The 14151-nt window shown below is 44.4% G+C and overlaps 1 protein-coding gene across 4 annotated transcripts in view; it reads left to right on the forward strand.

Moving 5' to 3' along the window:
- The window catches only part of il1rapl2 (interleukin 1 receptor accessory protein-like 2), a 323388-nt gene that overhangs the window by 293862 nt on the left and 15375 nt on the right, over window positions 1-14151 (forward strand). The window lies entirely within an intron of this gene.

Consider the following 14151-nt stretch of genomic DNA (forward strand, 5'->3'; position numbering starts at 1 on the left):
CACAGGAGAAAGAAGAACAGAAGCACAAGGTCTGAAGGGACTCCTGCACACTGGCGAATAAAACTTTATTAAAGTATGATTTTTCAATCCCAAAGTAATTTCTCTGGTATGAAGACCTAGGACCGAGGGGATGGGGTATATAATGTCACATGGCAAATCCGGTAGCAGCTCGTTATTTCAGTGAAACCACCCCTGTTCGATAAAATAAAATGAAGTGTGATGGTGCAGATTAAGTGAGAGATAAAAAGAGATTTTAACTGCATAAAACCACACACTCACGCACACAGAAAATCAACTGCCAAATTTTAAACTGCCATGCATATATCATTCAAAAACATGATTAGAGCTTGGAAGGGCCCTGACCTGAGCTTTGTTTATCTAAACCAGAATCAGACCATTCAACATACTCTTGAGTCTGTCAATGTGTACTGAACAAATTACTTGTGTAGTGGCGTAGAAATCTCAAAACAGCAAGCTGGGCACTCATTTAACGGGGAGGTACAGTACAGTAATCATGTGACAGCAGCAGGGGCGGTGTGTAATGTGCCATTTTTAATTAAATAACAGAAGTCCGCTCACTGATAGCGCCCATTTCCACGCATTATTTAGCACCAGCAGTGGCGTCTCCAGCCTATTTGTTCTTCATCAGTCTTGAAGCCTGACGAAGAGGAAATAGGCTGGAAACGTCACTGTAGGTGCTACAGTAAGTAAAGCGTGGGAACCGTAGAAATTGGACTTCTTTTCTTTAATTCTGGATGTCACTCGGTCCTGCACCTGTCTAGTATCGTTTTTTGGATATGCGCTGTACCACCTTTGGTGTCAGATAACATTTACTATACCGGTATGCAACTTTTAAAATAAATAAATAAATAAATAAATAAAAAGCCCAGCGCAAACCAGGCTTTTTTGCTGCAGAACCCGAGCCAAAAGAAAGATTGGTTTGTGGGGTTTTCCGGAACAATCTCCCCAGGAGACCTGCTCTGGGGGCCGGTGGCCAGATTGACCGAGCCAGGGGGTGGGAGAGGAGGAGAGGAGGAGGAGGAGGAGGAGGAGGAGGAGGAGGAGGAGAGGGTTGCAGCTGAGGGTGATCTCACAAGGGACAGAGCTGTGCAGCCGTGGTCGCATGCGCAGGTGGCACCTGTGCAGTGCAGGCGTTTACTTCCTGACTGCCAGGGTAGACATGTATTGCACAACCTCCCCCCCCCCCCCCCCCCCCTCACATGTGCCCCCATAAGAAAGTCCAGGGAGAACTGTACGTGAGTCAGTGTATGAAATGAAACCATCTACTGGCTGTCAACCCCTGCCAGTCCTCATTATGAATATTTATATTAATATTTGTTGACAAAATGCCGTTATCCATGACAAAGTAGATTATGCTTTACATCGCCTAGCACATCCATTTATAGCACTGAATGGCTGTTTACGGCATTCAAGTTAAGCTCCTGACACTAGAGAGGTATCCACCCCCACTCAAGATTAGAACTTGTAACCTTCTGGTTACAATTAATTCCAAATTTTTTGCAATGAAAGCATCCCTGTTTAATCAGAACCATATTGGAAACCCAGAACGCTATATTGTGAAATGAATGCAGGACGACCCGTGAGAATTTTATATCTATGGAATTTTTCGATGCGCTGGTTTTTTTATTTATTTTTTATGAGCGGATATTTCGGCTGACCTCGCCCACGTCTGTCACGTTTCACGGAGCCAGACCAACTTTTGATGATTTACGCGGCGGTTTATGGGGAGAGAGAGAGAGAGGGGGTTCGGCAACAAGTGCAGTCTGTCAGCCGCTCGCCCTCCCGACCGCGGAGCGCGCGGCGGTGTTTATGTAGCCGCTTGAAATATGAGTTTGTCCCCAGACGCCTGGGCTGCCCGCCAGGCATTTGTATTTTAAATGTCCTCACTTTGACAGTGTGTTAAACAGCCCTCCGTCATAGTCCATTGTTAGGGAAACGCGATAAACAACCAGGGACGTTTTAGGAGTGCCTGGCGCGGCCCTCGTTTTATGTGTCGTGATGCCGTATGATGAGCGAATCGGATAAGCCGTCTTACGGTTCGGCCTTGATTTCCTCGTCTGCGCATACCTTGCCATGCTAACTATGAAAAGACAGTTTTTTTTTCCATTTCCTGTTTTACATAATATGGGAAATGCCTCGAATTGTATAAAAAACCATTATCCTTTCTGGCTGCGCTAGCTTGTGTTGTGGGCTAGCTTTACCCATTGTTCACAAAGGCAGAGAATGCTCTCCGCTGCAGATTTTATTGTATAGATCCATTCATTGATATTGATTTGATTTGTGCACCATTACCGGAGTGTCGTAAAAATAAAAATAAAAAGATCTATTTTTCTACGCGAGGAAGAACAAATATCTCCACCATTCTGTTGCACCAGTTCTGCAGAGCCTCACTCACCTTGTGTCGGGTGTTACAGCATGAAGACTTTAACTCTTGCCTTTATGAAAATCTGGGACACACTGCGGAAGTGTGGAGCCAGCCTCTGCTATGTTTAGCGTTTGCCCAAATTCCCCCCCCCCCCCCCCCCCCCACCGCCCCACCCCACCCACCATTTGGAACCTCCTTACTATTCTCCTGAGGAAAATTTGCAGAGTAGCAGAATTCATGCACTAAATAATTGTTGTGGGCAAAATCTATTTACCTCTGCGGAAATGTCTTTAGTGAGGTATCCTGGATTCCTTTGCCCATGACGCTAAATTAAACAGCTCGGCTATGGAGTCGAAAGCCGTGCTTTCCCTCTAACATTCGGGAGGAGTCTCGCGCGGGGGCAAGAGTATCTTCAGATCTCCCTCCACCACCTGGATCACTCTCATTTTTTATTTAATGTTCATAGATTTTATACTAATGAGGTGTTCTCTCGCATCTGGTGGATTATTCATCAGATGCGGGGACGCCGTGTGCACAATTAAATAAAATTTAAAAATCTGTGCCTTTATTGATGCGGTCCAGACTGTTTCTGTGGGTGCAATTTATGAAAAATTGTTTTCATGTCAAAGCACAAGGTTTGTAACATTTATGGCCTACAGTACATCCTGGTCTATGGCTGTCTAATTTTGTAGCCCCCCTTTTACGGTGGAAATATTCCTTTGATGCAGATATGTTTCATAGCCGTTTGCTTAATACTTGTTTATTTTATGTGTTTTTCCACTTTGGGAACACTCCTTGCTTTCTGTTTGAAATATTTTTTAAGCAATGTTTACTTTTTAACCAACTTCGATAAACACGGTAATGATGTTTATCATTACCGTGTACTGATATTTCGTTTCGGTTAGATGGCGATTTTAATCTTAAATAAGCGTGTTTAGTCGGGACGGGCAAGTAATGATGTCTAGTATAGCGGAGTAAACTGGAATAATGATGTGATGTGCTCCAGTTAAGTAGACAAAGTACTGGGCGATTGCTACTGCATACCACAACAAACAAACGGACGTTTAATGCGCTAGCTTAGCTATGCTATTGATATCCGCCAGGCCGCTGTGCAAACGTTGCTGTTAACCTTTCACGAAATAACAGATTGTGAGGTCACTTCTCCCTTGACATGTCGGTCAATCAAATCTCTCGTGATTTATGTGATGGCTATCCAAAAAAAAAAAAAAAAGTAAAAATGGGGGGAAAATGACTGGATAGCCTATATATTTTGCGAGCCCCTTGTTTGGAGTTCAAGGTCACGTGACGATTCCTCTTCAGCTTTCGCCTGATTATTGACCCACGGAATGCGATAGCCTGCGCTGTTTATTTTGGCTCTATAGTGAGTCATCCACAAACAAAGCCGTACTTACTGTAGTTTACAAAGCAAATGTTTCTTGTGGGTTGATTGATTTCTTCAGATAGGATGTATGCACAATAACCCTTTGAAGCTAAAGCGAGGATGTTAAGGATTATGATCATCTGACTGTCAAATATTGTTTCTTTTATGTGTCAGTGTCAGCAAACACGCATATCCTGTCACACAAATGCACACACATGCACATACACACCCGCTCACACACAGGTACACACATGCACGCACACACACAAACACGCACACACACATATGCACACACACAATGTCTTTTTTTTTCTCAGATCTGGGGATTGTGTTAGGACACGCACAAAATTACCGCACTATTTTAGACCGGCAGCTCTTCTTCGGTACCTTCAGCCGGCCCTCTGGAGGGACTCTTCCCATCTGCAGCCTTACTTGATTCTGGCTCCATTAGCCGCTAGACGCCAAGCGGGTACATTACTGCCGCCAACTCTGTACGCTTTTTAAGCCTTCGCAAAATAAGCTGTTCGTTTTTTTGTTTTCGTTTTTTTTTTTTTTTCTGTCAGATTGCATATGCAGTCCAGTGCAACAAATTCAAGGCACCATAGCCATAAACAGAACTCCCCCCCCCCCCCCCCCCTCCCCCTTTAAAACAGCTTTTGATCTGTGGTATTAGGCATATTGCTGTGTACATGGTTTCCCTATTACTGTACCTGTGAGGCCTAGGAGTAAGCGTCGTAGAGATCAGAAGCCCATAATGCCGACAGCCGTACACATTCATGCCGTTTGTCCCTGTCTACGGATGAAGGGTGGACATGTTGCCTTTCTCTGTCCATCAACTCCCACTTAAATTTAAATCAGCCACATTAATATTAAAATATTTAAATCTAAGAGTGTTTTTTTTAATACAGCTTCTGTTTCCTTCACTGGTAAAAATGTAAATCAGATAATTATGTATTTATATGTGGATTTTTTTACTTGTCATACCGTCATCCTTATGGGGGCTGGGGGGGCGCAGTCTGATGTTTCTTTTTTGTTTGTTTGTTTTTTTGGTTATGGAAATAAAATAACCATACACCGAACACAGTTGGCTAAGGAAAGCCCCCCCCCCCTCACCTCACCCTCCCCACCCCCTTAGGCGCCATTTAACTTCATATAAATATACCCAAGATCATTTTTATTCTCTAACCTTTCACTTCAACGCTTTGTTTAACCTCTCACAACTGTGTCCTTCTAAGGATTTGTCTTCTAAGTTTAGCAACTGATTGCATGAAAAAATAACAGCTGACAAATACCCAAGAGGTTTTCTTTAATTTATTTCATTATGAGCTTCCGCATATTTACAGTAGGGTAGAGTTCCACTTTAGAAACCCCCTCCCCCCCCTTTTTTTTTTTTTTTTTTGCTTGTGTCAAAACAATTATGCTAATCAGGACTCAAATCAGTGACTGGCTCTCGTTAATTTCGCCGCTCCATCGTGAGACCGCGCACCGTGGAAGGAAGGGAGCAGCGAATCAGATTAGGGCTCTCGGGGGGGGGGGGGGGGGGGAGAGAGACTACTCCTGGACTTTCCCCCGGTGATGGAGCCGCAGATCATCCGCTATCGATTGGCCGGGTCTGGCCGGGCCCGAGGAAGCGGGGCTCTGGGGGTTTTTCTTTATGTGCTGTCAGAAGCGCGGAGGGGCCGGCGTCCCGTCGCCTGGCCCTGACAGCTGCTGACATTCTCTCTTTCTGGAGGAATCACCCGATCTGGGGACCCTTAAGCACCCAGAACGACTGAGGGCGTTTGACGAATCACAGTTCAGCTCATAACTGAATTCTGAAACAGTGGCGGTACTAGTGATTATCTTCTTTTTTTTCTTCTTTTTTTTTTTTTTTTTACCAGTGATATCCCATCTAATTAGTTGCTGATTTAAAAAGGCATACCATTATTTTAACACTTGTCATCTGGTCACGGTCAATGCTGACTCAATCTGGATTCTGTCTGTACTAGAGAACACTGACTAAATCTGGATTATGTCTGTTTTAGAGAACACTAACTCAATCTGGATTATGTCTGTATTAGAGGACACTGACTCAATCTGGATTAGGTCTGTATTAGAGGACACTGACTCAATCTGGATTATGTCTGTATTTGAGGACACTGACTCAATCTGGATTATGTCTGTATTAGAGAACACTGACTCAATCTGGATTATGTCTGTATTAGAGGACACTGACTCAATCTGGATTATGTCTGTATTAGAGAACACTGACTCAATCTGGATTATGTCTGTGCCTGTGTGGATTCTATACAACCTGGACCCATCAGTGAATCGCAGTCCTGGGTGCAAAACACGCTTCCCCAAAGGACCTAAAAATTGGGATCTAAATTGTGATCTGTGTAATCGCTCTCAGAATGAATGCAGTAATTCCAGTAGGCATGTAGGAAGACTTTGCAGAATAACAGACAGTATTAAATGAAAAGGAAAAGAAATTGGTCAGTTTGCACAAAAAGGGAACACATTGCTTAAATCAGCAAAGGCGGGTGGTGGAAATGTAAAAAAAGTTAATAAGCTCAACTGCATATCCTCGAATGACTCTTCTCACCCTGGTCTCCATGTTTACTGTACGCAGACGTGTCTGGATTCCTAATGGCGAGTTTGAAAACTCAGCATAATTGCCGCCACTGTATTTATATATTCTTCTTAAATTGATTGTTCACTCCTGTACTCTTCCCTTTTGAATTCAGCCAGCATATTGCTTTTTTGGTATCTCATTACTGTGAGGGAAGTGTAAGCTGAAGTGGGCCCCGGTTCTGCTGGGTTCCATTGTCTTTGTCTGGCTCTGCTGGACGCTGTTTGTGCAAATAGCTGAGAATGCAGCCCTTTTGTGTCTCAAGCAAGCATGCGCTCCACTGGCTCTAGGATTTCAGTCTCTCTAAACAAGAACGAACCAGGGGAACCGATTGTGGGGCAGTGGAGGGGGGGGGGGGGGGGCAGGTACTTTGGGGTGGCAGAAGCAATCGTGGAGTGGGGGGGGGGGTGTTGTCAATGATCGCAGACCAGGGAACCGGCGCAAAATAATTAAAATATGTCTTCCAAAAAAATTTAACATTTCGTTACCGAACAAGTGAAATCATAATCAAATCTATTTTATTTGTATAGTGTTTTTTTTTTTACAGGAACTTGTCACAAAGACAGATTCTGCTTTACAGAGTTGCAGAATAAGGGCAAAAACCAGACCTGACAGCAAGCCCATGAGGCAAACTCCCAGCGGTGAGAATAAACTCCCTGACAGGAAGAAATCTCAGGAGGAACCCAGATATAGGGGGAGAGCCCATCCCCCTCTGGCCAGCCTGGTGTAAAATAGCGGTAGAAATGGATGTAACAGAAATGTACTACGGGATCTATCACAGCAAATCGTCTGGGTTGAGCAAAGTATTGTGTGGCGCGTAGATGGCCATGGTCCTAAACGACTGCATAGTGCCTTAATGCCAGCAGCCAGCTCTGTCCACTGAGCTGTAACCCCTCCCGAACGCTGGCGTGTGCCAGTTTGTGCTCTCAGTTCCCCGTACCTGCAGGGGGCGCTAAAGGAGGATCGATCTCCGCTGTCTGACGTGACGGTTGGAAGATCCTGGCTCGTCAGTGACTGGCTGATTCGTCGCATGTGACTACGAAGGGTCTGAGTCCCGAACCCACTGCCCACACAGTGGGCCATGGGGCTTACAGGGATATACTCCACTGCTGCGTAGACACTTCCCTTACAACAAGTTTATAAAAGTATGCCTTAAGTACACTTATTTCTGAACTAAATCCCTCCTTCACTTTGCTTTCCAGGGGTAAATTTGGACAGATCATGGTGTAAAATACTTTTAGAAGTATATCAATTTAGGATACAAAGTTCAGAAATAGTTCATAAAAGATATACTTGAAGTATAGTTCCAGTAAATGATTTATGTATACTTAAAATGGGCCAATTTCATTTTCTAAAGTAATGACAGCGTCCTACCAGTACTCATTATTCAACACTTCACCACTGTTCGCACCTTCAACAGGATATGGTAAAAATGGTAAAATGGACTGCATTTATATAGCGCTTTACAACTGATGCCTCTCATTCACCAGAGCAGTTAGGGGTTAGGTGTCTTGCTCAAGGACACTTCGACACTCCCAGTGCGGGGATCGAACCGGCAACCCTCCGACTGCCAGACACCCGCTCTTACCTCCTGAGCTATGTCGCCCCTTGTCAAGGATATCAAGCAGGTCCACAGAGACTCCGTCTGTGAGCTTGCCCGACCCCTTCGGCCACACGTGTCTGTTTTGGAACATAACGGCCTGTGTATCGGGTTCCCTTTCAGCCTCCGAGCGACAGGCGTTCCATTATGTTCCGCGTGTGGCTTAATGCTCTGATAATCAGCACCTTTCACCAAAAAAATAAAAATAAAATGATGAACGGAGCTCTCTGCCACTAGACGAAGGGAATCATCTTGTCAATACGGTTGCCCAAAAGAACATTAGCATTTTTTCTTTTTTTTTTTTTTGGAGGCTGAGGCCATTTGACGCTCCATTTCGAACGTAACACCCTGGGTGACCTCGTTCATCATTCTGTTGATCTGAATTGTCTTGTGTTGAGAGACGGCGAGAAGGAAGGGAATTCACTGCAACACGAGAGACCGTGTGTGTGTGTGTGTGTGTGTGTGTGTGTGTGTGTATGTATGCGTATGTGTGTGTGAGGGTGTGTGTGTGCGTGCTTGTGTGTATATGTGCTTGTGTGTATGTATACGTATGTGTGTGTGATGGTGTGTGCATACATGTGTGTACGTGTGTGAGGGTGTGTGTGCGTATGTGTGTGAGGGTGGGTGTGTGTTTGTGTTTGTGTGTGTGTGTGTGAGGGCATGTGTGTGTTTGTGTGGGCAGCATTTCCTTTACTGATGGAAGCAGGGCAGCATATGGACAGCGCTCGCAGAAGGAAGGCTGCTGATGCCAGCGCTTCCCTGGGTTAGCTTCAGCGCTTCCCACCTTACAGGAAGCGTCTGAGTCTGAGATCTCCGGTCACGGCTAATTAAGGCCGAAGAAGTCAGGTTTGATTACTTTGCGGAGCCGAATGTTGACCAGGGGACCGGCGGCGGACCGAGGGGTGGTGACAGTCGCGTCTGCCGGCGGTGGGAAGGGTGCTGCTTTCGGTTTCGTGCAGCTTCAAACGGGCCCGGCCAAATCAGACTGTCGACTGTGCTGCGCCACTGTCACTGTCAAAAACAATTCAAGGTAATTTCCAGCACGACACTCACCTGAGTTGATGGATTATTAAAAACCCATCCTCCTTCACGGTGTTGCTATGATACCCTATCCAACCTCCACCTACTTCTCACTCCCCACCCACACATAACCCCTCCCCCAACCATCCTAACAGCCCCGTACAAAAACAGACTGCCATGCACTGTGGGTTCAAATAAAACTTTGTTACAAACTGGGTCACACACTCCCACCTTACGAAAACCTGGCCCCCCCCCATACCCCCCCGGCTCTGTGTTGCCGGACCCCCCTCCTGCACCCCGCGGCTGAAGGGGCTAAACGCCGAAGTGTCCAGACACCGCCCCGGTCGGTGGCCGCTCTGATTGAAGTCCTTTTTCTGGGAAAAAAAAAAAAAAAGAAAAAAAGGGGGATAGTTATCTCCTCGCCAGCAGGTGAGAACTACAAAGAGGGCTGAGATGGGAATGTGGGAGTCCAAAGTGGCTTTCAGACCCCAGCAGTGACGATGACCGATGTGTCCAGTGCTCAACGCTCAGCAGCGCTCCCAGGCCTGTTAGGCCAAGTGCTCCTAGGCCTGTTATCCAGAACCGCAGAGTTCTGCCAACTTTTAAGAGCAAAAAATAAAGAAATAAATTCTTTACCTATTTATAAAGGTTATTGTAATATGGTAAAATAAGGTATATAACCTTATTGTAAGGTCATTAAAGTTAATAACATTGTTATAATGTAGCTTTCTTTTTTTTCTTTTTTTTAATTAAATTTAAGAGGTAAATTCGTTGACAGCCATCTTTATACATCCATCCATAAATGTGGGTCTTTAAGATAAAGGTGCTTTAAAAGCATTGACTGGACTGCTACATAAGTATATGAAGTTACTTTTAAAGGTCTTTTTAATGGTTGAACACCCTAAGGGCACTTTTAGAGTTATTGTGTGTTTGTATCTTTGGTGGGGAACAGCAGGGTCATGGGTCTGTTTAATGCATTGAGTGGAGCTCTATCAACAGGGTATATGGAGTGTATGATTTAATATGCAATTGCAAGCATTGTAAGCTGTGCGTGTAACCCTTGAAAATAGCCAACGCCCATGCAGCAATGAAAAGGAAGCAGCGTCACTTTGAAGTGTTTCAGAGTCAAACGTAAATACAGCCAATGTCTCATTGTTTTGTTGTTATCAATGAACATGCTTTTTTTTTGGGGGGGGGGGGGGGGGGGGGTAACTTGGGAAAACACAATAAGGAGTTATGTCTGTAGCAAGTTAATGGCTGGAATTCCCTTCAGTAGACTTTATTGTTATCACCAGGATCTTTTTTTTTTTTTTTTTGCCGGTTTATCCGGTTTCTCTTTCTAGAGACGCTATTGCTAACAGTAAACGTGATCATCTCCCTCCTGGCTTCTAACAGTGGATATTTAGCATCCGTGCAACGTGACCAACTAACATGACCTCGCTGTCTGAACAGAGACCATTGCAGGAAAAAGAAGATGAACATGATGTCCCTATGTTTTTTCCATGGCCTTGAAACATTTGGTTAGCACGGGGACCCGGAGTATAAGGTACAAAGCTTCTTTTGAAGTCGATGGTCCTACGCTGGGGATAGTGGTATTCATACTTTGAAGATAGCCCTTTCGAAAGTGGGTGGTGTGCATTAGCAATGGTGTTCTCTTTCCTCCATACAGCATTTTAATTTCAAAACACAACACTGTATTGCTAGTCTTAAACGGTTTATTTCTGCTGTTGGCACACATTTTGAAAAATTAGCATACGTTACAGTACATTAAGAGTGGTTCTATGAGGCTGTACTACAAATATAAAAGCAATTTTGGGGGATGTTCTAAAGCGCTAGACAAAAACTGCTTAACTAGGCTTAATGTACCAAGACGAAGAGCAGGAACCCCCCCCCCCCCCCCCCCCCCCCTTGCACAGGTGAAGCTTGAGTACTTACGTGAGTACTGACAGTGGGAAAAGACGATGGACTGAGAACAAATTCCTTTCTGTGCTTATATTTTGCTCTTTTTTTTAGACACTGTAGAATCCAACAAGTGGATGATACGTTAATTTTGTAGTTCCGCTCGTTATTATTCAGAAGGAAAAACACAAAATGCAGTTGTATTTTTTTTTATTAAAAATTGGAATTTTGCCCAGTTTTTAAAAAAATGGAATTGTATTTTTTTTTTTTTTTTTGTAAGTGAAAATGTCCTGATCCTCATCCCCCTTCACTAACCACAGGGAAGGTTAAAGCCACCCCATAAAGTATTTTCTTAAGTGATTGGCTGCGCTGTCTACTTTAAGCAATCTGTTGATGGGAGGAAAGAGTGCTCCTCTCCGTCGCGGGACACCTAATTCTTGCCTTGGCTGACCCTGTTTCTTTTTTGTTTTTTTTTAAACAGCCGAACGTCTCTGTAATTACAACGCCTTGTTTCCTACAGTAACTGATCGGGGGGCCTGAAGATCTGTTTCGCGTTCTCGCCGCGTTTCGGTTGTTACCGTCGTCGTCAAAGCCCTTCTCGACACGTTAGAACCGCTCCTATTTACAAACATTCCCAGGCTCCTTGCCTAGGTCTTTCGATTTGTTTTCCTGGCATTAAGTGAGCGCTCGCTTGGAATTCAATTTAGGTAATTGTATGGCTAAATATTTAGCGGGGGTAGGGGGTGGGGAATGCATGTGTTTCCTCCTAAACAGCAGCGACTGGGCAGGGCACCGATTGGCCGTGCTCCTCCTTTTAAAGGGCAGTGAAGCTATAACCGAAAGACTTACGCGGTACCGCTCTCGGTCGGCCCACGCGAAGGGTTTTATTCCGAGTGTATTTCACGCCGACGTTGGCCTTTAAGGGACAGTCGTGCTCACACCCGTCTCGCCTTTATTGCGTTGTTTGCTCGGCTCGATGCAGCGCTGTAAGTTACGAGAAGTAATGCCTCAATCTAGCTAAGCGCCCGGCGCTGAACAAAGGACGTAGCTGTCGTGTAAGAGTATTTCTTCTGCGGCTGTGTTTTGGGGTTGCTCTGCTCAAGATTGCACCTTAATACCTATGTTGTAATAATGTGTAGACGTCCTTATAGAGATGTTATTAAACATTTATATATAAGTTCGTTCGAAATATCCCAGATATATGTTTCCTGAATCCAGGATTACACCCATTTTAGACCTATTTCAGTGGACTCATGTATTATTATTATTTTTTTACTTTTATTTCATTGCATTTGATTCATGTCATGTGTGTACTAAGAAAAATAAGCCTGTTTATTGGAAACCTGCAGTCTTCAGTATCTGGGATCCTCTAAGACATAAATGGGAATTGGAATTCTATTTGTAAGAGACTCCAGTGAATAGCAATAAGAGACGTTCTGAGGTTTGTGTGTTATGATTGTGCTGTGTGTTATATTCTGATTGTATATTTAGAGTGTAATTTATATGGTCTGTACGGGTCCTATATGTATTATTCCTGTATACGTTATGACAAGAGAAAGCAGGAGAATTCTTCTGTGTATTTCTTTTTCAAACATAGCACAGTGGAAATATTGGTGACATTTTCTCTGTGTACACTGCAAGTGTACATAACTGCTCTAGGATTGCACTTGTCTAACCTCCACTGCTTCTAACAGTGGAAATTTCAAATTGGAAAAATACTTTTGCTCAACTTTTTTTTTTTTTTTTCAACAGTGATACGAATTCATTCAACTCAGGTCATAAATATCAAGAAACAGACAGCTTTTTATTTTAATTTAAAAATTTTGCTTACTTAATTTGGGAATACTGTAACGTTTGAATAAATATGAATTGCCTGAAGTGTGAACCGTCTCCTCATGACTTAATTAGAGTGGACAGCAATGAGGCGCAGACAGTGGTGTGTTTTTATACTGTGCTTCCAGTCATCCCTTCTCCAGGGGTAAGACTCATATCTCAGGTCATCTGATGGTCGCTGATGGTCAGTCTTGGAAGTCTTGTTCGCACCGTTATGCTGGAAGATGTCGAGGAGCGCGAATGAGTTTTATGTTTTCATGTCATCTGCGCGTCTGGGGTCAGAATTCCGGTGGGAGGGCCGGGGGTGGGGCGTTTTTCATCAGTCCGGAATGCGACTGGAATACGGGATGGCCGCAGGAATCGCCTCGATCCACGGGCAAAATCTTGGAGCGTCAGAAGCGGAGTGGATGGTACTCGGGTGACAGTCACTCGTTCGAAATCGAATTTTATTTTCTATCACACGCCACAGCTTGACTCCACTCAAAATCACACTTCTGTTTTTTTTTTTAAACTTCCTAAATGCTGGCGCCGTTTGTCCACGATTCAGAGATTAAGCAAGGGGGTGCAGGGGCTGTTTTATTGGTGGTGTCAGTGGCGGGCCTGGTATCTTGTCTGAACATTAGTGCTGCTTGTCTCCAGCTCTGATAAAGCAGAGGTAGCAGGCAGGTGTGTATATCACCTCTCTCAGAATCCACTGAACTGCCAGCTTGCCCTGGGAAACCTGTGTTGGTGCTAATGTTTACAAAAAAAAAAAAACACCTGTATGTGTGACCGCTTTTATTCCTCGCACCCGGCCTTTGGATCCATCTGCAAATGATTCACTGCCACACTTCATTTAACTTACCTCTCTGAATACGGCGGGGAAAAAAAAAAAAAAAACAAGCTCCTCGAAATCTAAGTCCCGGAATCAGAAGTGACACTTTAAAAAAAAAAAACGTCCACGGGGGGGGAAGAGCGGTAATGTTTTTACGAGACGTTTTTTTGATACTTTGTTTGGAAATCAGGTGTAAAGCGAGGGTGGCAGTGAATGTTTCATGAGCGCCTTCCTTAATCTTTCAGGAGCCATTTTTTTTTTTTCTTCCCGCTCTTTCTTTTGTCGGTGAAAAAGGGTTGCCAGGTTGTTCCACCGGGTCTTCAGAGTAATCCTGCACTTTGATTCCCTGGGCTGCTTGCTGCTCCGTGTTGAGTTGTGCACTGAGGAGGATTACAGCAGTGGAGACGGATTTCTGAATAGACCTGTTGGTGCTTTGCCAGTGGAGCGGAGCTTTTGGGGTGGCCGAGGCACACAGTGTAGCTAATATGTCTCCTGGAATTTAGCACTCCCTAGGCCTACGTGATGTTGAGTCCTCTCTGGCTGGTTTTTTGGGGCACACAGTGTGGATGAAGGACAGGTTGTCTGGCACCAGTGGAGTTTGGGACGG

This window comes from Anguilla anguilla, chromosome 3, assembly GCF_013347855.1.
Source record: "Anguilla anguilla isolate fAngAng1 chromosome 3, fAngAng1.pri, whole genome shotgun sequence".
NCBI lineage: Eukaryota > Metazoa > Chordata > Actinopteri > Anguilliformes > Anguillidae > Anguilla > Anguilla anguilla.